General features: G+C 39.8%; 1 protein-coding gene across 2 annotated transcripts in view; it reads right to left on the reverse strand.

Annotated features, from left to right (window-relative positions):
- Positions 1-26,300, reverse strand: part of RORA (RAR related orphan receptor A) — a 372,795-nt gene that overhangs the window by 283,867 nt on the left and 62,628 nt on the right. The gene's annotated exons all lie outside the window — the stretch shown is intronic.

Here is a 26,300-nt window from a genome sequence, read left to right on the forward strand (position 1 = left end):
GTCAAATCCTCACTCTGTCCATCAGAGCAGCATAAACCTGAACCAGTGCACTCCAGAGCTCCTTATTGGCCATGAAGACATAATTTATCTATCACATTTCCCAAGAGAGTATCAGACAGATGTATGCTGACAGTTTATAAAATATTTCCGAGATAACCAAAATCACGGCAAGAACATCACAGCAAATAGGAATGGAAAGGTTCATAAATGAAATCAAAAGAAACAAGGAGGGAATGGGAAGATTTTCTGTTTTCACAACTGTCAATTAAAGGCTGCAGGAAAAAATAAGCTATTTTTTGCTTGCATGTTTAATGAAACCACTTTATTAAAGGAGGTATTTTTATGTGGAGCTGAATGTATTTTTTCAGATGTATATATTTATTTTATCAGCTATTCTTAAAGAAAGTTTAGAGGAGCAGGAAGGCTTCACCAGCTAGTGTCAAAGATCAAGTGACCTTGCACTTCAACCTGCAGTATTCTTCCTGCAATTCTATCAGCAAAAATTACTGTCACTGTGTAACACCAAGAGAAATTCTGTGCTGCGTTTATATTTTTATTTCCCACCTTCAGAGCAAGGAATTATCAGACTGAGAAGGTAAGTACCAGAGCATAAGTCCACAGAAACAAAAGCATTCCAATCATATTGCTACTGTATGATTCCAGGACATTGGTGAAGTGGCAGTTCTTTTTCCAATGAATACGTGGTACGTGTAACTCATTCATCATCCATCTTTTGAAACAGTTCATGGATTCAAATACAGATACACAAGAAATCTTTTGCATTACTGCAGAGCGTATGCCACAACTTAAATAAAGTCAACATCACTGGACTTAGCACACTCCTTATTCTGTATTACAGATAAATACATCCCGGCTTTAGGGAAGCTGTTTGGGAGAGCAAAGTATAATGTTAATCAGTTTGAATCTCTTTCAGCTTATCCCTTCCTTCACTCAGTCCTCTTCCATTTTATTTCTAAGGACTTGTCACACAGATCAAAAAGACCCCACATTGTTTAACTTCGGTTCTTCATTTCACTTTCACAAATACACAAGATATAAACCAAAATGCAGCACCACATGATCAACTATATTAATTCATCACTCAGAAAATAGGTTATGCTAGAATAGTTATTTATCTGGGAACAATGGTGTACTGTTGAAAGAATTTATATTCAGAAAGGTAAATACACATCCAAATTCAAGAGAGTGAATTTAGTTTTGACTCTTTACAAAATACTCCAGCAATATTAGTTAGTTCACACCACTGGATACAAAGCAAAAGCTATCACCATTTGGTATGGGTTTCCAAGCCCCAACCAGGATCAGCATCCAATGCCGTGGGTGCTTTATAAATAGAGTAACATGTAATCATTAGGCTCCCTATTTTGCAGGGTACCAGGCTGTATCAACTCAATGGGGCATTATTCAAGCCTATAAAATGGTGTAGTATTTACATGTGTTCTTAGTGTTAAGTATATACCAGTAATAAATTACACTGCATTAAAAAAACCACAAAAGAAAAATACTACTTCAAGCATACAGAATTCTGTGAAGACGCTCACAAGCTGTTCTTGTTTCCCGTAAATGTTAGAAATAAAAAGTAGTCACTGGATCTAACATTTCATATCCTGCAACAGAAAAAAAAAAACCCAGTGGCATTAAATACAAAGCAGAAATTGTGAGACCAAAGCAAACCCAAGTTCAGACAGATGGTCCACATGCAGTAGCCAGGCTTTTCAGAGTGGCCAATATTTGACCTTCAAGAACAGAAGAATTCAAGAGCTAGTAGGTACTGGATTCTGTGCTGTTCAACGTGCAAGCACTGAGTTATATTTTCTGACCACTGAGACTTATTATTATTTTCTCATGAAAAAAAGTTGAATGACTCGTAACATTTGTCTTCAAGAGCTTGGAGTTAAAAGTCAGAATCACTTCCACCATACCAAAATCCAGTATGAGAAAGTGAAATTATTTCCGAAGTAATTCTTACAACACCAATGGCTGGATTCACATGGGTTGCTAATAGTAGCTGTCAGACGGAGAGAATAATATGTAAGGTATTCTTAAGATTATAATGAGAAAAAAATTGTACAAAGACTTGTAGAATTAGGGCAAAGTACAAAGAGTTATTCAAGCTCTATCACTAGCAGACATCCATCAATTCACAGAATTTAAAGTAAAAAAAGACGAGTGGGATGATCTATTCTTGCATATCCTAAGATGCATTTCACATCATTAACCCCTGCACTCAGCCCCATAAATAGTGTTTGATTAAAACTTATCTTACAGAAAAGCATCCAAGCTGAATCTGAAGACGTCAGGAAATGGTGGAGCAGCTGTGCCTCCCAGCAATCCATTCCGATGTTTAACCACACTCAGTGTTGAGCATTTTTACCTACTATCCAATTTGAATTCATCTGCTCCAGTGTTCCAGCCACTGGTTCCCATTTTGCCTCTTTCCATTAGATTAGAGAGTCCTTTAGTACCCAGTATTTTCTTTCTCTGAAGACTCTTAAACACTGTTATCCTACAGACGCATAGTTTTCTCATTTACAAATTTAAGAGATGATGCTCCAACTGGTTGAAGACCAACCATTTTCTCCTACCCCAAATATTTTGTGGTGACTTTCTGAACCTTACACAACACTTCAACGTCCCTCCTAAAACATGCATCTTAGAATGACAGGAATTGTCTTGCCAACATACACAGGCATGTAAGCAGGCAAAACTTCTCTCCCATCTTTCATTCCCATTTACACAAACAAGTATTGCATCACAGTTCTCTTCCACCAGAAGCCTGTGGTCAGCTGTTACCCGAGCAGATTGTCTCTACTTTGCGTGGCATAGCCTTCTCCCACCGAAACATTTATTTTTCTTAGGCGAGTTGATTTACACAGGCCCTCTGCTCAAATGGGCAAAACAATTCAGAGCTTTCTGTGCAAAGTGCCTACTACTTTATTATCTCATATTCTGCCACTCTTTGCACTACCGGGAAATAAAGCATCAGTGATTCAGGTTCTTTCAAGTAATTGACAGAAATATTGAATAGTGTTGAAAGCATTCCTGATCCTTGTCGAATGCCTGTACCAGCTCACACCAATTCTCCACGAATGTTGTCTGAGATAAGGCAGTTAGACATGCACTGAGGGCACAGACTGCTGCAACTAAAGCAGAACGCACAGGAAGAAGCAAGAAGGAACTTCAGATTAAATGCTGGTGAACAATGTGCACTGAACCCCACGCTGTGACTGTATGAAAAACTGTCATAAACAAGAGCTGCAAATGAGTTTGAAGTTCAGAAGTTCTCAAACCCAGGAATCACATCTGCAATGTAAAGGTGAAGATGTGCTGATGTAAAGTAGTAATTAAGACAAACAGGAATTCCTAGCACTGTCACTAAGAGTGGTTTTGGTTCCAAGTTTTCTGAAGAAAACACGGATCATCACCACAGATTGGTTATCTTGAAGGGTCAAGTGTTGAAGAGGAGGTATGAAATGGTGACAAAAATAAACGAAGGAGAACAACAGAAGGAGCGTCTTCCCAAAGAGAGTGATGACCATATATAGCATGCCTTTTTTTATATATAGTTGATGTGTTTGATGTCTGAGGACCTTTCATCAACTCTGTCATCAAGTGGTATTTCCCAAATGGAGGACTGGTGTTCTGTGAGTGCCAGCAGTTATTTATTTGAGCTTTTGAAAGCATGACTGCTCTATTTATCCTTATAGGGACCATTACACCAAACAGCATTTTGTAAAATTTGCTACTGACAGCAGGAAATCTGGTCAGTAACATGGACACTCACATGACTGTCCCGTTACCTCTCTGTAGATGCTTAGAACAGCAAGAGCTTCCCGTGCAGATCACCCATCCAGAACTGGGGAACTTGTGACAACTCCCTGAGCTGAGAGATCCTGTGAGGTTTCCCCAGACACAACAGTCACTGGGTTGAGTTACTATGTTAGAACAACTTTGTAAAAATAAATATGGATTAAGACCTGCATTTTCACAAGGCATACCTTTAAAAATGTGCCCACAGTCTTGATCTTTAATATCTTTCAGGGTAGGGTAGTACCCGGAAAGACCTGCAACTACAACTACATAACCACTAAGAATATAATATAGAAGTAATAATACTCAAAAAAACTACTGGATGACATGACAGTTCTTCAGATGGCCTAATCAACAAGCAAGCCTTGGACAGAAATACAGCAGAGGTTATAACATCTAGATATATAAAAAAAAAAAAAATCATTTTTGATGCAGTGACAGTATGAGATACAATGAAAGAGTGAATCTGAATAAAGGTCCTTCCTTTCCCATTCTAGAAAATCATCTTCTGCTTCCTTTTACTACATGCTGAGAAAAAAAAAAGCACCACACAGAGATGCATATTGTATAAGATGTTAGGGAATACAGCTTTTTATTTTTAATCATCCCCTAAGAACAAAAATAGGGAAACATGGATAATTACTATCATGAAGGCTTACGCTAGGAAACCTACTGAAGAAACATGTCACAGTAGTTACCAGCCCGTGGGTATCTGCCTCCTCCTTCCACACCTCAGCCACTGCGTTCGCTGAGCCCCAGGGATTCTCGCAAGGGGACAGCAAAGGAGCAACTCTCTAAAGCTGAACTCCCACTGTGGTTACACTGATCTGATTCCACATCTCCTCAGCCCCTGCACTGGGACAGAGTGATTTGGATCAGAGCGAAGGCAACATGACAATAAAGCTTCCCCCTCTCCCAATTTATGCTTAGTCACTGCCATATCACCTAAAAACCAAAATGGTGTGCAGATAGCAAACAAATTAAATTTTTTTAAATACTCTACAAAAGGGTCTAGAGACTAGCAATTTGCAAACAGAGAAAACTGCCAAGAAAAAGTCATGAACACTTTCAATTGCCTTTTTATCTTCCTTTCAATGTTTAGGAACAAGTATGTGGTAATTTAATACAAGATTCAGATGCAGAAGCTATCTAGGATTTAATTTAATCAGTTTGGATTTAACACTGCAAGAACTTTTTTATTTTCTTTTCTCTGCACAAAGCTACAACTGCCCTGTCTGCATCTTATCCAGCCTCTAAAAGCATCCACAAATATGCTGATACAAACCTGGACGCAGTAACGGCAGAGAGCAAAATGCGCTCTTGGTTCAAAGACCCAGCACACGCACTGCACAGACTATTGCTCCCTCAGCTTCTGTAGTACAACGTATAATTGCATAAATAGGGGATTAAAGTTTTGGAGGAAGAACCTTTGGATCCAAGATTCCTCACTTCTTCCAGCACTGGCCATGCTAGCTCATTTTTAAGTGACCTATTGCTATTTTTTTCCCAAACACACACTCTCTAGGTGCCTTTCTGTTCATTTTTCACCTTTTCAAGTCACTAATTTTATGAACACTCAACCAACCCCGAAGTGCTAAATATCAAACCATCTCTATGAGCGGAGCAGGATTTGTTCATTTGCCAAGTTTTTGAGCCAGGCAGCTTCCTGGGCTACATTTCAGTATGAACTAGCCCTGGTACAGACACAGGTTTTCCAGTGTTCGTGCTAATAAAGTGACAAAACCCAGAATCTACTTGAAGCCTTGCTCCAGATTACACAATGGGAGAAAAATACCTATCAACTGAGCTTACACTTTAACTGTACAAGAAAACAACCATGCCGTTGATTTACCTACTTTTTCCCCAGATACTATTTTACAGATTGCCATTGTTTATTAACAGTTTCATACCAAGACTTCAAATTTCTCTAGACTAAAAATACATTTTAAGATATACTTGGACATAAAAACCAACGTGAAGGAGTCTGTCTGCATTTGTATGTTGCTGAAATGCAACATCACCCACACCAAAGACTTTGTGCTGCAACATAAGCCTCTGCAAGAGAGAAATGTTTTCTGGAAATTGGGAATATTATCCTGAAGGTTTCTAGAAGCTACTGAAGTTATATAGCTAAAATAAACCTGTAGCACTTAATCCTAGACAAGTTGAAAGGAAAGTTTCATTTAAAAGAAAATACTTTGGCGACAGCATGATTTGAAAGGTCAGCATATAACTGAAGTCATGTTCCGGTCTTTTAAAAAAAAAAAAAAAAAGTACCATGCTCCTACTGTTGTAAAAAAGAGTACTTTCCACTGAACTCGTACATTTTATTTTAAATCCTTGAAGCCTGTTAGTAAGTTCTTGAAGAAGATGTGATTGTCTTGTTATTGTCAACACGCCCACCCACCCAATCAACCTTCAAAACATCAAAATTCACTTTACTCCCACTATCCCCTTGATGTAAATTATTCTCCTATTAATAATTCTCTTTTGTTATAATCATCCCTTCCTATCTTGCATGAATTGCTCTCATCCTAATACGACCGAGTTTGATCGTACTTCTTTAAAAAAAATAACCTCATTGGAAAAAATATGTTTAGGGCAAAATCCTTGTCCCCCTCCAATCACTAGATAAACTCTCCCTGTCTGTGGTGAATTTTATCCTCTCATCTGCATGACTTAAAAGCGTCCCTGTAATACAACTCGATGTATAACATCGGAGAAACCGGCCATTGCTAACAGGTACATGCCAACTCACTTTACGCTCGGTGCATTCCATCTGGAAGTAAGTAAAAACTTGCTTTACTCCAAAACACATTTCCCTCTCCAGGTTGTGAGAATTCCAAGCGTCCCCAAGGGTGGCATTCCTTGGAATGGCCTGACAAGTCATGTTGCAAAGAAGTAAACATATACTATATGCCTTCCTGGTGAACAGGAGACAGTCACCAATATTTGTTTGCTAATCCCATATTATATCACCAAGGCAAAGCAAATTTGTTCCACCTCTGAATTATTCTTTTCGTCCTCACTTAAAGAGGTAGCTTTATGCCATTAAACTGTTATCCACTAAAAGAACGGTGAAGGTATCATGAGAGTTAGTCTGTATATATTACCTGCTGCAAATATTATGTTCAACACATGAAGAATGGACTTGGCAGGAAAAAAAACCAAACCAAACCAAAACAAAAGGATGCTTCCATAGCCAGATCCCTACAGCAGAAGGCATGAGTTCTGCAGTAGGATAAAAGCTTCCCAGTTTTGCAGTGAATTTCCTTGATTATACTAGATCCTTTCAATGATTTTCCAGTTTCATGGAAATATTGCTAGGGCAACCCATCTTTCTAAAACTTGCACCATCTGCCCAGCTTCTGGTGGTCAGAGGTACTGCTTACAGCAATAGTACAATAATAGTTTCAACTCCTTCAAATCACATGGAAGCCCCAAAGGCAGCAAGGACAATCTATGGGCTTGACACAGCACAAAAGTTTCTGGTTGGTGTTAGATTAGGCAATTATAAAGGTCTCTTCCAGTCCGTTCTGAAATCTATTAGAGACACAAGTACGCAAGTAGTGGAAAATACAGTCTCTCATGTTTGCACTGTTCATTTTCTGCCATTAGTTTTAACAATCTGTTTATCGGAGTGGGTTTGGGGGTTTCTTCCCTCCCCCCTCCCCCTTTTTTTTTTTTTCTTTCTTTTTTTTTTTTTTTTTTCTTTCTTTTTTTTTTTTTTTTTCCTGGCTAGCTGAATTCTCCCCAAGCATCTTAGAATTTGCAGCAGCAATTCCCAGTGACTGCTCTGACAGGATAATAACGGTGGGAGTGCAGCTCCCCAGCTGTGAAATCCAGCCAGTGATTCTCTGGGGCTCCTGGACAGTCTCGGGTATATAGGTTTGGGGTTATTTTCCTTACTCTTTTGCTTTTATTATTAAAGATGATTTTTTTAAAAATATCCCTAAGTTATTGTTAAAGAGACTTTATTACCCGAGAAGTTCATTCAAATTGTAAAGCAGAAAAGGATTGTAAAAGGCAGAGGCAGCAAATGAATTGTCCCTTTCCCTGCTTCTCCATCTTCCTACATGATTTTAGCACAGATTTTTTTCACCAGACATATACACTGATGTATAATAGGTGCCAGAATCAAATCTCTCTTGTGCCCGACAGGCACTGGATTATAGAAAGTGTCCCTGTAGCAGTTGGTGAGTTGGGCAAAGTGGTTTTTCATATCATCACTGCAATACAGTGTGCCGACGCTCCTAACAACAACAAGAGGAATTTTCAATTTTAATCTACGATCGGATTTCAGCTCTTCTACTGCACCTGATTTCTATGGGGTAATGGTAATAGCTAACACACACACTTCCAAACTTGCGTTGTATGTGAAAACCCAAAAGACACAGGCAAATTAATGAGTACTGGCTGGCAGATATATTACTGTCTTTTGGCAAAGAACATTGAAAGATGAATTATTTTAGCTTGGTTTTGAAAAACAGCATGGGTCAAACAATAGAACTGAGTGACAGAGATCTGCAAGCACATACAATAGTGAGGAGCCACCGTTAGCTGAAATTGAAAAATGTGTCCTACAAACTCTGCCCAGCATGGCAGTAGAATGAGTTTAATTTTTCTGGGGGGGACAGGGAGGTAGTGAAATGTATATGCTGTTCAGCAACGTTTTTGTATTATATGGTTGTGATTTTTAAAATATGGTACTTTCCTCCACAAATTCTTCAATTTAAAAAAATACAAGTATGTAAGTTCTGGTAATACTTGTACAATGTAAAGTAATGCTGTCAAAAAATGAAGCAGCGCTATACTCAGACAGTCCTTCACACCTAAAGCCACTCCTTGTTGCTGTAAACATCTGCATACACAAGAAACCTCCTATATGCAAATTTCCTTATGCTGTTATATTGAGGAATTTTAGCAAGGCTTTAATCCACATTCTTAAAACTGGATTCTGTGCTGTCATTAATGTTTTTACACCTAATATTTGTGTCTTATGACTTTTATAATATGCGTGGAAACAAAGTCAGGAAAATATCTGCCTTAGAACAGTGCAGTGTAGATTACTCAGGAGGAAAAACAAAAAAAAGTACAAACTTCTCCCAAACTGTGCGCCCCACTCTCATAAAACAAGTTTTAATCACTTGAAAGCAGTTAAGAAAGTACCCACACAGGTATGTATTCTTTTACTGGTGGAGTTAACTCAGGGGTACGTTAGTTGAAGAACAAAGCTATGCATTAGCTATTTATACATTTATGCAATCAATACTGAAATAAACATACGTATAATTATGTAATTATCACATTAGGAAGTCCATAATGAATGATTTAATCGAGTAAAAAAAGAATATCATAAATATGGCCAAATGATAATGAAACTGCACTGCATGAATAAATCCTTCTGAGAGAAGGCAAGTACCCAGCAGAAACTGGTACAGGACAACAAGTTTACACATCAAGGTGTATCACAACAATATTATTTAAGAATCCTGAGGACATTCCCATACTTCAGAGAATGAAACAAAACCCAAACTCATTGAAACCAAAACTTGAAATAAGTAATGTTTACAAACAGATTAATGTTGTTAGAGATTAGAGCCATAAAGATCACTCTCTGCTCATAAAGACAGACGCATGATAAGAAAGATGCCAGATTTTTGAGAGACATCTTTTCTGCTCTGAGGATTCGTTTCACGATTCTATATTCGGTAACTGTTCCATTCGCTTTGTTTGCTTGGGCCTGGTTACCATCATCCTCAAGATTTTCAAACTGTGTCTATGCAGCTCAAAAATGAATAATTTATTAAGTCCCCTGTATCTGCATCTGGAGACTTTACTTAGGGCTATATCTAGCTGGCATTCCAAAGGCTGAACAAAGCAGGCTTGCTTCTGATGCAAAGCACTACATTGCAATACGCCAGGGTGCAGGTGTCGACAGAGGCCGTCACTGTCCTTGTTCAGAACAGTTGTAAAAAAGGGCTGGCAAATGTAATTATGACCACAGAAGTCACTGAGGCCTTAGCTTTGCAAATACATCATGACTATAAAAACGAATAGATTTAGACAAGCTCACTAAGTTCCACTAAGCTACGTCAGAAGAGCAGGTCAGGGACTCCAAAGTGGGACTGCAACTCAGAGAGTTCCAACGCTGTGGTAATAATTGCACAGAATCAGCAGCCAGGGGTGACTACGGAAACAACCACTGCGAGGTCCAGAGCAGGAAAAGACGGTCACAGAGGAATGAAAGCAAGAGGGAGAGTTTAAGATCAATAAGACAGAGCCTAGCTGGGCCAAAAGGCCTCCCCCCTCTCTTCCCGCAGTGCCTTGTTCTCTATTAGCACCTGTGACGCTCTCCCCCCAGTGCTGCCTTTGCTCCTAATTGCTATGCCAGCCATCGGAATAGTGTCCCAGCCCAAGGTGGTAACCAGCAGTAGTGTATTTATTAATAAAGCAATAACTGCACCAAGCCTTCTTTGCCTGTCATAAAGGTTGCTACAAGCACATTTCCATTATTCTGTAATTTTAGCAAGGAGAAGCAAAGAATTGGACGGGAGAAAAGCACACGCTAGGGAGTGGCAAGAAACAGTCTCTGGAGAGCTCAGACCAACAAAAATGCATAGCCTCGCATGTGGAAAAAAATATGGCTTAATAAATCATCATCTGAAGTTGCCATGGTAATAGTAAATGTCTAGTTCCCTATACTGTTTAAGTCCATACATCCACTCCTGCAGGAGAGGAATAACACCGATTTTTCCACCGTACCAAACGACACTGGAGATTCTTATTTAAAGATGAGGACAGAGCGTGCAGCTCGGCGTTGTCAGGCTCACGACCTGCAGGGTACTTGAGGTGAAGGAACACTTTCTTTATGCAAGTCAGCTCCCCGCCGCACACTCGCTGTACTTTTTGCAGAACTCGCTTCCTGGTGCAGTTGCCTCCGAAATGCCGTTTGCCAGATAACCAGCACAGCAGCGTTTGCTTTCTAAAACCAGAAAACACTCAGCGATTGACTGAAGATCGCAGTCCCACATGGAATACCGTATCATAAATTACCATAGCTGTAGGTAAATATAGATACATAGATAGAACCTGAAAGATTTTTCTATGTACCAACGACTCCTTGGAGGGAGGGGCTCAAGTAAGTAAAAAGAAAGAATCTGACAAGAAAAAGGATGGTGCGTGGGTCTCTCACAGAAAAAGGTCAGCTCCCACAGACTTCCTCAAGCAAGTTTCTTAATGTTCCCGTATCTTGGTTCCCCCATCTGTACAACAGTGTTAACATGTACTCTGCCTATCTAAGCTTATTAGCATGTAGAAAGTGATTTGTAATCTGAAAGTTCAGAGCCTATGGAAAAAGAAAACTTTTGTTTCAAAACTTCACTGCCTCCAAGAGTCTGAAAAAATAGCCTGGCTGGCAGTGCCTGTGCTGAAAGCACCGTTGGTGTTTATAAAGCAAAGATAAAACATTTCCACATCACATAAAGAAGCAAATTGTCTAGTCATACTTAAAGCACTATAATAAGATAGATGAATAAAAAGACAGTCAAGAAATAAACTAAAGCGACAGCAGCACCAGGAGCAATTACTTATCAGAGAAGCACAGCTCAAGTCAAGGGGAGAGAAAAAGTCAGATTCAGCTTTCCAGTGAAGGAGCGTGCCAAGGAGATTTCAGTGTCCTGAGAATCAGTCAGGTTTTTCCAACTATTCTTTTTAAATGCTTGCTGTACCATCTCAGAACAGAATCACACCTATGGCATGTGATACTAGTTTATTTAAGGTCAGGCTAAATATCTTTCCTGGTTTCTCGAAAGCGAGGTCCCTTAGACCACATACAAACTATGAACTCTCATTGCCAATAAACAAGCCACAGACTATGAAACAATCTGGGAATAAAGAATACTTAGTTTTATTAAAACAGGTCTTAGAATGCAGTGCCCAAGTGCTAATCGTAAGAGCATGCGATTCAACTACACTTTCCTTGCTGTAGTCTCTTAAGCTTTGTTACTGCAATTTCACATTAAATAAGATATGATGTTAACCTAGAACACAGCCCTTGTAAAATTGGGATTTTTCAAAAGGTGCTACCAGGTCTCTTCCTACTGACCGTTCTAGGACAGTGTCAACCACCAGTATTTTTCTCTCAGTTTTTACAGAAAGCTGTTAATCAGGCTACATGTATGTGATGTGCATTAAAGTACAGTTCCTGGCCTACAGCAATTTATCACAACTCCACATTCTCTCCTTTAAAGAAATATGCTATCTGAAACAGGGGATAGGATTTTTAACCAAATTCAAACTTAATGCAAATCTGCATCCTTTCTAAAATGAGCTCTTTTCCTAACCTGTCAAAGGTGAACTAAAGTCACAAACTTCTCAAAACGCTGATAAAATTTTGCACATGTAATCACAGACAAAATCATCCATTCATCACAGACTACGTCTCACATGCAGAGGAACACATATGCATCTGTTTTAAAGAAGTGCAGCAGCTGAATGATTTCAGAGTGGTTTACACATTTGACTTTCTAGACAGAATATTTTAAACACCCATTTCCTCCTCTTTCTGCATGTAATTTATATTCCTGAGACACAGAAGTAATGTCAAAACCTGAAAGAACGGAGATATCCACAGTTGTGAAAAGCTTCTTCATATCAACAGGCATACATTATATACCTAAGACCACATGGCTTCATGGTGCCTCCAATTCTTGGACTGTGTACCTACAGGACTCCTGCTTGACTGAACTGCTGCATAGAGCCTTCACAGTCTCACACTGCACATCCAAGCTCCAGAGGGAAATACAAATTCATAATAGGTTCAGGGCAAATATCCAACATACCAAGGTTACATCACAGTGGATGCAATTTGCAACTTCAATGGAAAGACTGTGAAAGGAATCAAAGTGATCCTTTGAGGAAAGTGTGATTTACCAGCTAATGCAAGACCAGTATTGTCTGTCATCTGCACAAAGACATCCATAGCTTGGCATTAAATATGTAAAAGATTTGAGGTAGGGCAGTTTCCTTGGAGGCTAGCAATGCTATATTTCTGAGAACCCTTCGCTTTCTCTCTAAAAGAGGCCAACATATCAAAATATTGCTAAACTGTAGAATATACAAGTTGATATCTCACTAAATGATATCTCACTAAATTAAAAAAGGAAAAGAGGACACCCTTCCTTACCTGAGGAAACATTATGCCAACAATGGACACAAAACATGGCCTCTAATGATATAACAGAAGAGGCAAAAAATAGTTCAAACCCACAATGAATGACTGAGTTCTAATCCAAGAAAAAATTGACCCCTAGTACTCTTTTCTCTGCACCCAAGGGCCACAGGACTCATGAGCTCTGGTAGGCACTTTCTGCATGATGTCAAGCAAAGCAGGCAGTATCAGAAGACTCGGCTGCCAAGCAGGACTGGAGAAAAATGTATTGAAAATAATTTTGTCTATTCTGAACAAGGACTCTGCCAGTGTTTTCAAACTCACAACCACAAGCTTATTTCTATCTAGTCACATTTACCCGAAATTTAAGAAATTTCTAAAACACACTATTTTAAGATGTTAACTGTTTCTCAAGTACATTAATAATCTGGCTCCTCTGCATGGAACTTAAGTCTCTCTGCAGCTAATGATTAAAGTAGGCACTGCAGCACAAAGCAGTTACGGTTTTCCATTTCTCTTAGCCATTCTGTGGACAAAGGTGGGGGGAAAAAAAAAAAAAAGTACAAACATTATAGCTACTGCAGGGTAATGCTAAAAAGCCAGCCATTGTGCATACTATATACCACAGAGCAGGACCTCCCCAGGAGGGGCGGCACTAGCCTCACCACTGCAGCCTGGAATTCCCTGCACCAGCACTCATGCATTTCCACCCTTTGTGTGGCATCTTGTGTGTTACCTGACACACACACACTCACAGCACCAGGGTTGCAGCAGCAGCAGCGCTCCTCCATACTGTGCTCTACAGCCAGTACGTACTCAGGCTGCCTATAGATCAGGGGCAGCCTTTCAAAGGACAAGAAGTCACAATGGGATTCTGGACAGAAAGCGCAGAAGAGGTTAACAGAGAAAAAATTGTATTAATAAAACATGAAGTTATTTAAAATAGTTCAAGTACAGCAGAACTCACTTTCAGTTATGCCAGACTGGATGATGAAGTTTGTGTGATTAATTCCATTCTCTTCCTTTTCATCTCAGAAAACTGTCAGCTCTGTTGTACCAACAACATACTGTTACAGTGGCATCGTGAATAGCTCTTGGATAGCAAACAAAAAATATTAAGTGAGCTTTGCCAATCACCTACCACATGTTTTGCTCACAAGCTGCCTTGTTCCCTTAAAATTCTATTGTTGGAATATCTAACCTCTTAAAAATAATAGGTACCACTTAAAAGCAATTGTTATTTTAATTGTGAATTGGGATCGTAAATCCATTCTTTAAGAAGCAGTTGTACGTTCTGCTGAATTCTTTTGAATATGCCTCCTTTAATTCCCTTGCAGGCAATTTCTGCTAAAATGAAATTTTTCATTTGCAAATTAGATTCGCTTGTAGCTAGAAACAAAAAGCCATCATCAGAGCGCCAGTAAAAGGGATGCATCCTTACCTAGTAGGAACAATTAGTTGCGCTGACTGCAGTTGTAAAAGCTGCCTCTCTTCTTCCTCCTCCAGCTCTATGATCTGAAGCAGGATTCAGAAACAGGGGCACAACAGGAAATTATGTGTCTTTATACACATAAAATAAAAATCTGTAGAGCTGTGCCTTTTTACAGTGTCTTAAAAGCTGCACTACAGTATGTAGGGTCCATTCAGTAGATGTCATTTCTACATATGTGTACTTATACTATGCATATATATTCATGTTGCAATAGAGAAAGGAAAATTTACTTACTAATGTAGAACTACCACTCAAGGGACTTAAGCATGGGTTCACATAATAAATAATCTGTTTAAAGGCAACAGTAATCGGTTTGACGAATGTCACAAACTCCACAGTGTACTCAACTTGTATTTTCTATGTGTTATTGACACAGAGAACTGGAAATAACACAGCAATCAACCCACCTATAACCCACTTTCTCAAGTAGAAAAGCATGGTTATTCTCATTTCACTTTCAAAAAACCTCCCGACGGAAAACAAGCGCGAAAAGATTAAGCAACTAAGCCAAAGCTATTCAAGAAGTCTGTTGAAGAGTTAAGTATTGAAAAGGGATCTTGCAAGTTCCAGCCTCATACCTTCACGGACACAAACCCCTGCTCACCCCAGAACACTGGGTACAGTTTAGACTTGAAAGCACGTTTGCCCTGATACACATTTTGTTTAAACTTGCAAAACTTCATATTTTCTTGAGACTGAAATAATTCTGGCACTGTACGATCCAGTTGTTATTTCAATAACTAAACTCTGTGTGAGAGAACCAAGTATTGTATTTTTAGGTTCCCTGCAAGAAGCATTGTTCATTTTTATCCTTTCAGTGGGTGATCTTTATCTCTGGCAGCCTTTGGGATATTTCCTTCTTGTTCGAACACCAAGGACATTCTTATTATGCTTCACTCTAATGAATCCTGTAGTCTTCGGAGTGGGCCTCAACTCATTTGGGGAAATTAGTGAAAGGGAATAGCTACCAGATGACAATGAGGAGACCTGAGAATGATCCCATTTTCAGGCATGAAAAGGAAGTAGCTGGAAACATACCTGCCATTAGGCGCAGCAGGAGCTGGAAGCTTTGAAACTAACACTGCATAAAGACAAAGTTCTGCTTTTGGAAAAGTGGAAGATTTTATCTGGATACGTAAATCTGTCAATCGCCACATGCCTTATTTCTCTTTGCAGCTGAGAGTTTTGTGAGGCCTTGCTCTTTTTTTTCCTGTCATCCATTTCAAACACAAAATTCTGTTCTTTTTTCCAGTCAACCCTGCACATCAAGCTCGGGAACACTTGCTGAAAAGGTTCTTCCGGCCTTTTGTCCCAAGCCCTGTAGAAACCAATTTGAGAGCCATAAACCAGGTTATGTGCAAAATGTTGATGAAACCATCACTTGTGGCTTTGCACTGCAATGTTTTGCAAAAATTAAAGATCTAGAACTCCCTAACTCTCCTCCCATTTCTGAAAGGAGTTATCCTGCTCTGGTAGGGTGGGGTTCGCAAACGCTCACAGAAACAGGGCAGTCAACAGGAACAGAAAGTACAACCAGAATTTGCCAGACTGTATCAAACCACTGTCCCACAAACTCTGTAAACTGCCTCGAGCCATGTGCTGGGCCTGATGAGCTCGGGAAAGACACCCTGTGCTTCTGAGGCTCCATGCCCAGCACGCCATGTTTTACACGGGAGCAGCAGGGAAACGAGGCCAAGGGTCTCTGAACTTCCATCTATCTCCACCATTTGGTGACCAATTTAAAGCTGTGAATGAGATCATGTTCCCTCAATTGCAGTACATTTCAACTCCTGATGCTCTTGGATAGCACTTGCTTAATATACTTACGTGTTTGAGCATCATCAAACCAGTACTTTCTGATGCTTACTCAAGACAACATCCTGCATCTAGTTAAAAGAAACAGGCAGCGATAATGGTTCACACCTGGAATAAAGGGAGGACATGCTGACAGCCATGAATTTGCAAATGAAGACTGCTCCTTAGCAAGCATGCTGACTGAGCTGACTGACACACACTGGTCAGTTGAGAAGCAGGAATCGGAAATGCATTTAGTAAACAGTTGTCCAAATGTTGCACTTCTGCTTTTTTTCATATCTGATAGATTAAATTTCAAGGTAAAGTAGATTGGCTTACACTAAGAGGATGAGATAGGAACATATGACAAGTGCAGAAGTATGCAGCTAAGCTTTCTTGCTAAATAGAAACATTTTATTCCTATGTCAGCATGAAATCTGGCACAACAAAAAAACCAAATCTGTAAAATCCAAATATCCTCAACTCCTGGGAAACTATTTTTGGTGAAGCCCACTGCTGTCCTGGGAAGACAGAGACTTGAGTCTCAGGCTGAACCACCTGCCCATTAGCAGCTTACAGACACTGAAAAAAGTCTTGGTTTCAGTTCCTGTAACAACTTGGCATGGTCTCAGACCTCTTCCCCAACCTTCCCTCCAGGATGGGGCACAGTCCTGAACCCAGGCTAACTGTGAAGCTGAAGCAAACCACAGCAACTCCTTGTAAATGGCACAAAAGCAGAAATCTTCTGCTTTGCACTTCTCACAGAGGCCTCAGCTGTCCTCCTCTAAAGGAAAATAAGTCCTGCCTCAAGCTGTGCACTGTGTATTCCACTCTTCTGTAACACCAAGGCCATTACACACCCCTGGCTCCCCAGATCTCTTTCTCTGTTTTCCTGAGTGTCATTCACTTCTTATCTTCACAAGCATCAGTCCTGTGTGATAAATATTAAGATCTTCTGTATAAGTATTACTGTTTCTGTGTAAGTATTTGTATCTATATAAGTATCTGTATAAGTACATTATTGTTTCTGTTTCTTTCTGCCTTACCACACACTTACACTTCTCTCCATGTGGTGGTAACACACATCGATGCCATTCTTGTGGAAACTAGTTAGCATTAAAACGTGTTGGGGAAAAAGCAAGATACCGGTGTAAGCAGAGAAAAGTGCCTGACAATACAAGCGGTGAGAACAGAAGATGGCCTGACATGCTGCCAAAGGCAACAGGGATAGAATCAGGTGCGCATTACAGACTAAGCAAGCAGCTACATTTATGACTCAAACTGCATCTGCGATCCCATTTCAGCAGCTCAGATCTCTGCTGCTACCAAAAAAAAAAAAAAAAGAAAAGAAAAAAAAAAAAAGAAAAGAAAAAGGAGGTGAGGTTAAGGATGATCCTCAGGTAAGGGGTACAGATAACCCTCTCACAGTGTGATGGACATTCACACAAATCAACCAAAATTTTAAGTACCGCAAAGCCAGAAGAGAAGCTAACACTTTATGTATCTTTACAGTTCTAGCATCACCCCTAGCACTGAATAGGTCCAGAACTTGATGTAGCACCATCCTAAAACTACAGAAAAATTGACACCTCCTCTCCTCTGCTCTTAAAAGTACTGTACTACACTGGCACAGCAGAAGTGAGAACAAGGAGGTGACTCTTCTTGCCCTCTCACAGCATGTACCCTTGTACCCTGGAGAAGCAGAAGGAAGCCCCATAGTTATTTGAGTGTAGGGGGTAAAGAAGAGAGGTTATAGAAACAGGACAAGGCTGGAGGGATATCCTGACTGCAGAAATGGTCCAAGCAGGAAGCAGACAAACTGGAAAGAATGTTCTTTGTCTTGCATTGAATGAGATAACAACTCTGGATTTTCAGAAAATCTGGTAAATCAGCACTTCTGTTACCAAAAGTGCTGTGTTTCCTCCTTCTGCTGGTCCCCAGGCAGCAAAAGCCTGCTCAAGTTCCCCATAACCCAGGTGGCAGCCAGCTCTGCCACAGACCCAAACCCTGCTAGGGGCCTAAGCATAAACCAGTGCAAGTCTACAAAAGCTATTCTGTCATGTGCTTGTACGTACTTGAAAACAGCTACGTCCGTGATTTTTCTGGATTTTAAAGGAACAGAGTAAGATCACACACAGTATTTAAAAATAATTATGATCATGCAAGTAAGAAACGGTACCTTAACAGGAATGCAAAGGGCAAAGGTGCATCTATTCTAACATTTCTAACTTTAATGCGCAGCATTTTAACTTATATTTATAACAGAATATATCTCAGAGACAATAGCTTGGTACATGGTACCTCATCATGGTTTGATGGTTTTGTATTCCATGAACTCTGAAAACTGTGGTACCAGAAATGGTAAAGTCCAGCTGGGCTGCTCAAGCTGGACAACAGAAAAAAAGGGGGCCAGACAAAATGTAATCCAGCCCTGCAGAACAGATGGAAGCAACAAAGCACTCCTGCTATGTTACAGGGGTAAAAATCCCCACCCAAAAAAAACCCAAATCAGAAAAAAAAACCAACCAAAAAATCACTCTGGTACAAATTATGATAAAGAAGTTTATGACATTTGATAGCAGAAAAAGATTTGGATCCAAATAAATGATGAAGAACACAAAAAGTTTTATTTGAAGCATGTCTGTGGTGTGAGCATGAAAGGGCTGCACTTGTAGGCAGCGAATCACTGAAGCAGTTACAGAGCTAACTCCAAAGGAGTACTGATAAAAATCTTTGAAATTGGCCATCCATTTCAGACACAACCATACTAAGCCCTCTCTATTCTTCCACTAATTCTTTAAATAGCATTCATATCATCTTTTCATTTTCCCTCCTTATTTCAAGCTGATGACTTCTCCATATTTTATTTATTTTTTAAGTCTTCCATAGCAATTAGTTTCCCTAACAATTTCTTATTGCTGGCATGAAACATCTTTAGATTTCTCCCTGGAGGGCCACCCCTCCTGCCTCCATAACCGATTTCTTGAAATCCGGGGGTTCCATAATTAATCTGAGAGATACTTTCTGTAAGGGATGTATGACATTTAGAGTTACAGTAACACTGCCTTTGGTTATGTTTTGGCTTTGTTTTAATCTTTAATACTGAACTTTACTTCAATCTAAGAAGAATTATGTGAAGTGACTGTTAAATGCCCTTTATTTTCCTCTATCTTGAAGAGATTTGTTGACGCTCTAAACAACCTGCAACACTTCCCAAGATTACCTTGGCTGATTCTGCACAAGCACAAACTAATAGGTACAGGATATTAAATAGTACCTTCCAATTCCTATCACATTCATTGACTCTTGGCTCCAGACACATTGGAAATCTGTGTCCCAGAAAGCTGGTATACAAAGAAAAGGATCTATGAACAGTGCAATTCTAGAGTATTTGCATGCAGGAAGGGATGAAATCCTTTTCCCTTAAACATGTCGCATTTGCCTTGCAATGACCCTGAAATGCCACACCCTGAAATGCCACTTTGCAAACGCGGTGCGTTTCATTAATCCAGAAATGAAGCAACAAACTCCCTTAGATCTTCACAAATTTGATAGAAAGGTTATTTTTCTGGGGTCCTCCCCCATTAACCAATATGCTGATCCTTTTCCTTTTCTGTTTTAGTAAATCAACAGTTACGCCATTTCCTGCTATATTTTGAAGTGCACATCTTCCTAGGAATAGTAAGGAAACGTATTAAGTCCCACCTTTGACTGAATGCATATCAGGCTTTCTATCTGCCCCATTCATCTCTTGTTTCGAAACCCAGACTGCCTTCTCATGATCCACAAAGCAAAAAAAGCCTCTTGTTCCCCCGGTCAGACTCAAGACTGTCGTGCTCTACAGATCCTTTTATCCAGGCAACTAGGAAATTAGCAAAATCACACAGGTTTGTCTTTTTTTTTTGTGGGCTTGGGGTTTCATTTTGGTTTTCACAAAGTCTCAAAGTAAGTTTGTTCTATCAATTTCCATTGATCATAAATTCTAACAAGTTTTGAGCGTTAGCTATTACTTCAACATTTTTAATTTTCTTAAATATCTTACTTTATAACGAAGGTGTCCACACCTGCACCTCCAAAAGCTTTCCCTAAATCAAAATGCTTATTTACAGAAGAGACATGTGACTGCGACACCTGATCTGAGGGGATACCTCAGATTGATAGCTCTTTTTTCTTTTCTTACTATTTTCCTCTCCAAAGAAACATCTTACCATTTCTGTAGCTTGAAAAGGTGACAAGACTCAAGACGTTAACCCATGAAATGTATTTATCATATGCCTAATCAGCATGTTCTTACAGCCTGGGTGTATCGGAGAGCACCGCCTGGTGCCATACCCCTCAGCTGTTGTATCCCAACACAAGCAATAGATTCCAACACCAAGGTGCAGGAAAACTGAACGGCTTTGAGCTCTGACAGAAGCTGCGCTGGCTGTGTCCCCAGGAGGAAAAATGGGTTATTCTGCTCCTGTGGGCCAAAGACTGCAGAATTCAGTAAAGAAGGGGCATGGTTACTCTAAGTGTAAGCTACAATATGGCTTTCCCTCCACTGAATTCAACTGAATTTCACCTCATTAGTTAACCCAAAATATGTTACCTAATGAAAACAAGACCAATGTTTACAATAATCACTGTCTGTATGCTTGTATTTGCTCTTTTCAGAGATCTTCACATAGAAATTAAATACAGTGAAATAAACCTAAAAATGCAATGAACTTTAAAATTAAACCACAGGCAGTTGCTGAATTACTTCTCCATAAAGAAATAGATTTCAAAAATCCATTGTGCAAGTGAGGACTTGTTCAGTTTAAGAAAAGAAGAATGTCCTTCGTATGACACGCACAGGGGTCCTGACACTGCAAAGCGTGTGCTGGGCATTTTGCTCAATTTAGTAGCACCTGGGTGCATGACATGCTGGAGGATTTCACCTAATCCGTTACCAAATGCAGGCTGTTTAAAGGATCCGATTTCAACTCTACACCTTCAATATTTCACCATTATAAGCCAAATAAAATTTAAAAAGACATGCTTTTCAGTACACACCTGTTCTAAACCAGCAAAGAAATAGATGGTCTGGCATTCATCTTTATTGTCTAAGTAGGCTAATGTGGTATTGTGATAAAATTGTTACCAAAGGAAAATAGACACATCCAAAATCCAGTGCTGATATTCTTTTGATTTTTTTTATTCTTCCTCATATTTCCTCTCAAAATTTAAACTTTGGATATTTGACAAAGGACATCATGAAAATTTTTTCCCTAGCTTATGATTTGTAATTTATGCAGGCTATCATAATGTGAATAATGAAATGATGCTTTGCATAGTTTTATTCCTATGGGTTATAAAAGGAAGAGCATTGGCACTGTCCTGTCATTGCAAATGGTCCTGGATTTCTGATGTCTCACTTCAATTGATGTTAATGAGAAAAAGAATACTCAGGCAAAATCTGCTGTTGGCACAGCATACAAGAAAAAAGCCTCACAGAATCCCAGAAGGGGGAGGGTGGAAGCAAGCAAATCTCTAATGCATAAAGTAATAGAGTTTCAAAAGATCTTTACAAGCTGTTAAGTAGCAGTTGGTGAAGAGACAAAATAAAAAAGATTATCTAAATGGCCTCACAAGATTTCGGCAGGACCCAGACCTTAATTTAGATTCCCCCTTCCCACAATTTGTCTATGCCTGCACTACGCATTTCAGCTGAACCAACTGGAAAAAAAAAAAAAAAAAAACAAAAGAAAAAAAAAACAAAGAAAAACAGTGGTCTCACTCCGAAACCATTAGAGAGGTCTGACAGTTTCCTGGGGTAATAAAAGTTAAGATATTAATTTCAACAATTTTGGCTTAGAATACAGTGAACTTTACCCAAAGAAAATGGCAAACCTTCTGAGGCTCAGCCATCATGGCTAATAAGTACTGCAATGAATCAAATTGATTAACTCGATTCCCTATAGACTTCCAAAACATTTCCTTGTAATTCACAGGCAAATATACGTATGTGCCATGAGCTTGTTAGGTAGATGACAAATGAAGAGAAAAGCCTCAGTGTACATACAGCTGTTCCAAGTCGGAAATCCCTGATTTAGAATTCAAAGTCTTGGGAACTCCTCTGGCACCATTTCCTCCCTTGAACACTTTGGTGAGAAAGCTGAATTTCTAGATGAACACTGCTCATTTGCAAGTGGTTTCCCTTTATCCTGCTGGCCTCAACACATCAGTAAACTCAAATAATTACTTCCCAAACTATAGGTAGCTTTTTCTGAAAAGTCAAATGTTACCAGTTAGGCTGAAAAACAGAGGTGAAGGAAGAAGGATCAAGACCCCCACAAAAAATCACGTAATTCAAGGAAGGTAGGAGGATGTGAGACCCCTCACTGTTTCTGTGAACCCACCAAGTCCTATAACCGCTCAACTTCTACAAAAGCACCTGATATGCAGGAGAATCCCGGGCCCAGGGCTGACAGGTTACCCACCTGGGACCCATTTCTGAAGCTTGTAAAGGGTGTAATGAGTGGTTGTGTTGTTTTATCTGGGGGAAGAAGGAAATATGTGTGTGGTACAGGGAGAAATCGAGCACAGCTCTAAACGCTAGCAGTTATTCTAAACCATCCTTGGCTACACTGAGGAAGGAGCTGAAATATCAGAAGACAATATAACAGAGTCAATCACAGTAACTGTACCTGTTTTACTAGAAACATTGTCTCTAGAGAAGAGGGTTTGTTCATTACAAATCAATAAGGCACTCATTAAGACTTAAGAAAATCATTCGTTCTTTCAGAGACATTTCAATATCCACAATGAAGCTACTATATATTTTCTAGAAATATATGCATTAAACATAACTCAGAGCAATTCACATTTCTACGATGCACTGAGAAATAATGTATTGTTTCAAACATCCAGCGGTTATCTATTTCTTACTTGCAGGCTAAGGGACTCAAGGGAAAACTGATTAGGGCTCTATTTTTAGTTAAAGACACTTAAATGATAAGCAAGATGGCTAATATACCTTTTTTTGGTTATTTAAAAGTATTTTATATTCTAAAAAAGTCCTGCTGTATTGCTGCTTCTTCAGAGATAGTATATATACACATACACTTTAAGGTTGTTATTGGTACCTGATAAAAACATGCCATTTTTTGTAGGTTGAGAAAGTTATTTGAAGAAGTTAAACAAGTGGCTTGCATTAGAGTCTATTCCACATCAAAATAAGAATCCTCTTCCTCCCACTCTGATTTGCACCTGCCTTAGAAATTCCCCCTGTGTACGCAGAGTGCACTAGGCATAAGCTTTCCGTTTTTCCATCAAAGCGCTGAAAACTGCCACATACACAAACTTCTACTCAAATCAAATTAAATGGCTATTAATGAATAGGAATCCAGTAGCACATCTTCCTTCAAATTCTCCTTATGCCCTGTGATGAAGCCACTGATGCGGAAAGCTACTTCCTAAGTTCTGGTCATGAAATATATAGGAGCCCAGGCCTGCATGTGTGCACACTTCAAGGATGCGCTCTTCTTCTAGCACTAACACTGCCCTTGAAACCATAGCAACTCATCACCCAGTCTGATGTCAAAGTATTTCAGCTTCAAAGACTAATGCATTCCTTGGGACACCATTAAAAAGAAAAAGGCAGTTTACTGTACCGTTTGTTGAAGGATTAAGTAAGCCTGCTTCTTACAATAAAGTATTGGGTAAATATCACTTCTTAAAGGCCTTGTAATTCATTAAAACAAAAAACCCCCCAAAACCTTCATATGAACCTGTCAAACCGAAGGAAAACCCTGCTTGAAAGCTCCTGCCGAAATTAGAGAGTTAATTGGTATATTATTTTAACTATGCCATAAATGGCGTAAGTTGAGAAGTCTTCTCATAAAAATTGCAGATTTGGCAAACAGCATTTTACCCTGTAGAGTGTTCAGACAAGACTGTATCAACTAAACTCAGAAAGGCCTTGGAAAAGAAAGCTCTTTTAAGGTACTTCAGTAAGCTGGTAGCAGCTGGGCGAGTTCCAGAGAGAGTGAACGAAGGGGTTAGAACGAAGCACAGATTTTCCTTTCCCTCAGCCATCCCTGGCTCTCTCCCACTCAGCTGTCAAGCAGTTTGCAAAGAAAGGAAGCAAGAGCAGTGTATCATTTTGTTCCCAGGCTTCTGCTTACCTCAGAGATTCCGGATCACAGTAACTGTTGACTGAGCCTTCATTTACCTAGGGAAATTCCTAATCATATTGATGAGCCCATAAACCCAGTCTCTAGCTGGTGATAACTCAGAACAGCCTCCTCTCAGGCCTTCATGCCTTGCAGAAACTGTTCCCATTCAATTATTTGCTGCAGCTGGAGACCCTCCCTTCTCCAGGTTTCATATTTCTGGCAGTGCAGATGTTAGATAATAATGCCATCTCCATTTGTAGGACAATTAAGTGCTTCCTATTTTAGTACCCTGGGAGAGCTGGTGTACTTCACCACAACCCTTCACCCACATCCCTCAACTTGTATGTCTTTTTGTTTTGAAATCTATGAAAATAGTCCTGCTTAAACTCTTTGGCCAGGTACAAGTGCAGATCCACCCCTCCGATCCCTCTCTTCTTGTACACTCCCTTGTGTACTATCAGTTGGGTCTTTTCTGAAGTCAGGGACAGGAAAAGTGACTAACTCCACACTGTGAAATAGGCTATACAATAAGTAATTTATTTCTTCTAATAATAGTCCATTAGAAGGCAGGAAGCTCTTAAACCAGATAGCCAGCAGTTTCCAGCTGGAAAACTGGAACCTGACTTTGTACAAAACACGACTACATTTCAAAAGAGCTGGCATCTTGTCCAGCTCCAAGGGGTGGGTACCTACTGTCCTTTTCCCAGCAGTTTCATTCCACCTAGAGCTTGGCAGCACAGGAAGAGACCCAAACTTGTGTTCAAGTATTTATGCCCAGAGCTGCCCCAAGGCACAGTCAGAGCAGGCGGCTGCCAAGAACAGCTGCCAGCAACTACTCCAGCTCCTCTTCTGCTTCTATGTAGGTGAATAGGTTGGAGTTTGGAGAGCACAAACTCCTTACTACATGCCCCTTGAAAACCACAAAAGAATGCTTTCCTCATGAAGCCACCTTCTTACTTCCCATCCAGGTTCCATTTAGTGTTTCCCTTGGATACAAGGTGGTGGCTTTTCTCTCCTGTTTTTCAGCTGCCCAACAGACAGAGGGAAGTGAAATCAGGTGGCAGCAGGTGGCTGCTGCTCGTGGGGTGGGGACATGAGTTCTAGGACAGGAGTAGAGAAAGGAAGAAAGTATCCCAGGAAAGAAAGAGAGGAGATGAAAGGGTGACTGCCATCTACTTCAACACCCTCTTGAAATATTTGGCATCCCCCAAGTTCCTCTCAGAACAACTCTACACTCCATCTTCTTCCCCTTTCGTGTCATGCATCTTACACCCATTTCAAAATGGGATTTTGCCAGTATGACTCAAGAGCCTCGGGTTGTGCCTCTCTCAGCTGAACTTCCTCACCTAAACACACACCTTCCATCTAGCAACAATATTCCTCCCACTCGAGACTACAGAGCAAAGGTACTATGACGTGGGCACCTGTTTGTCACCTTCCTTGAATATGTTGTCTCCAATTGCAGTTTTAACTGTTTCTTTTTAAAACCCAGCAGAAAATATTTCAATATATTGAGCACTCCAGCTGATGAAGGGGCCTTAACTTTTATTTTCCCCTCACTAAAGACAACTCCTTTGACACAAAACAGTCAGAGTACGACCAGATCGTGCCTGTGCTGAAGGTCAACTCTTTCTCTTCTGGCATATTCCTCTGCTTTTGTACATACTCTGATGGAAATGGTTCGTGAATTTCTTCCGCATGTGGGAAAACCTCCTTCCTTTTCTCTTTCCTAATGAAACATTTTTCTTCTTAAAAAAGATATCCTTCCTACTCAAAACAAGATGGGATATAAAAGTACAGAATATGTCTTATTCCTGGTGGGTGTGAAAAGATGTCTTTTATTAGGATACACATCACCACTCATATGAAA

Source organism: Numenius arquata, chromosome 11, assembly GCF_964106895.1.
Source record: "Numenius arquata chromosome 11, bNumArq3.hap1.1, whole genome shotgun sequence".
NCBI lineage: Eukaryota > Metazoa > Chordata > Aves > Charadriiformes > Scolopacidae > Numenius > Numenius arquata.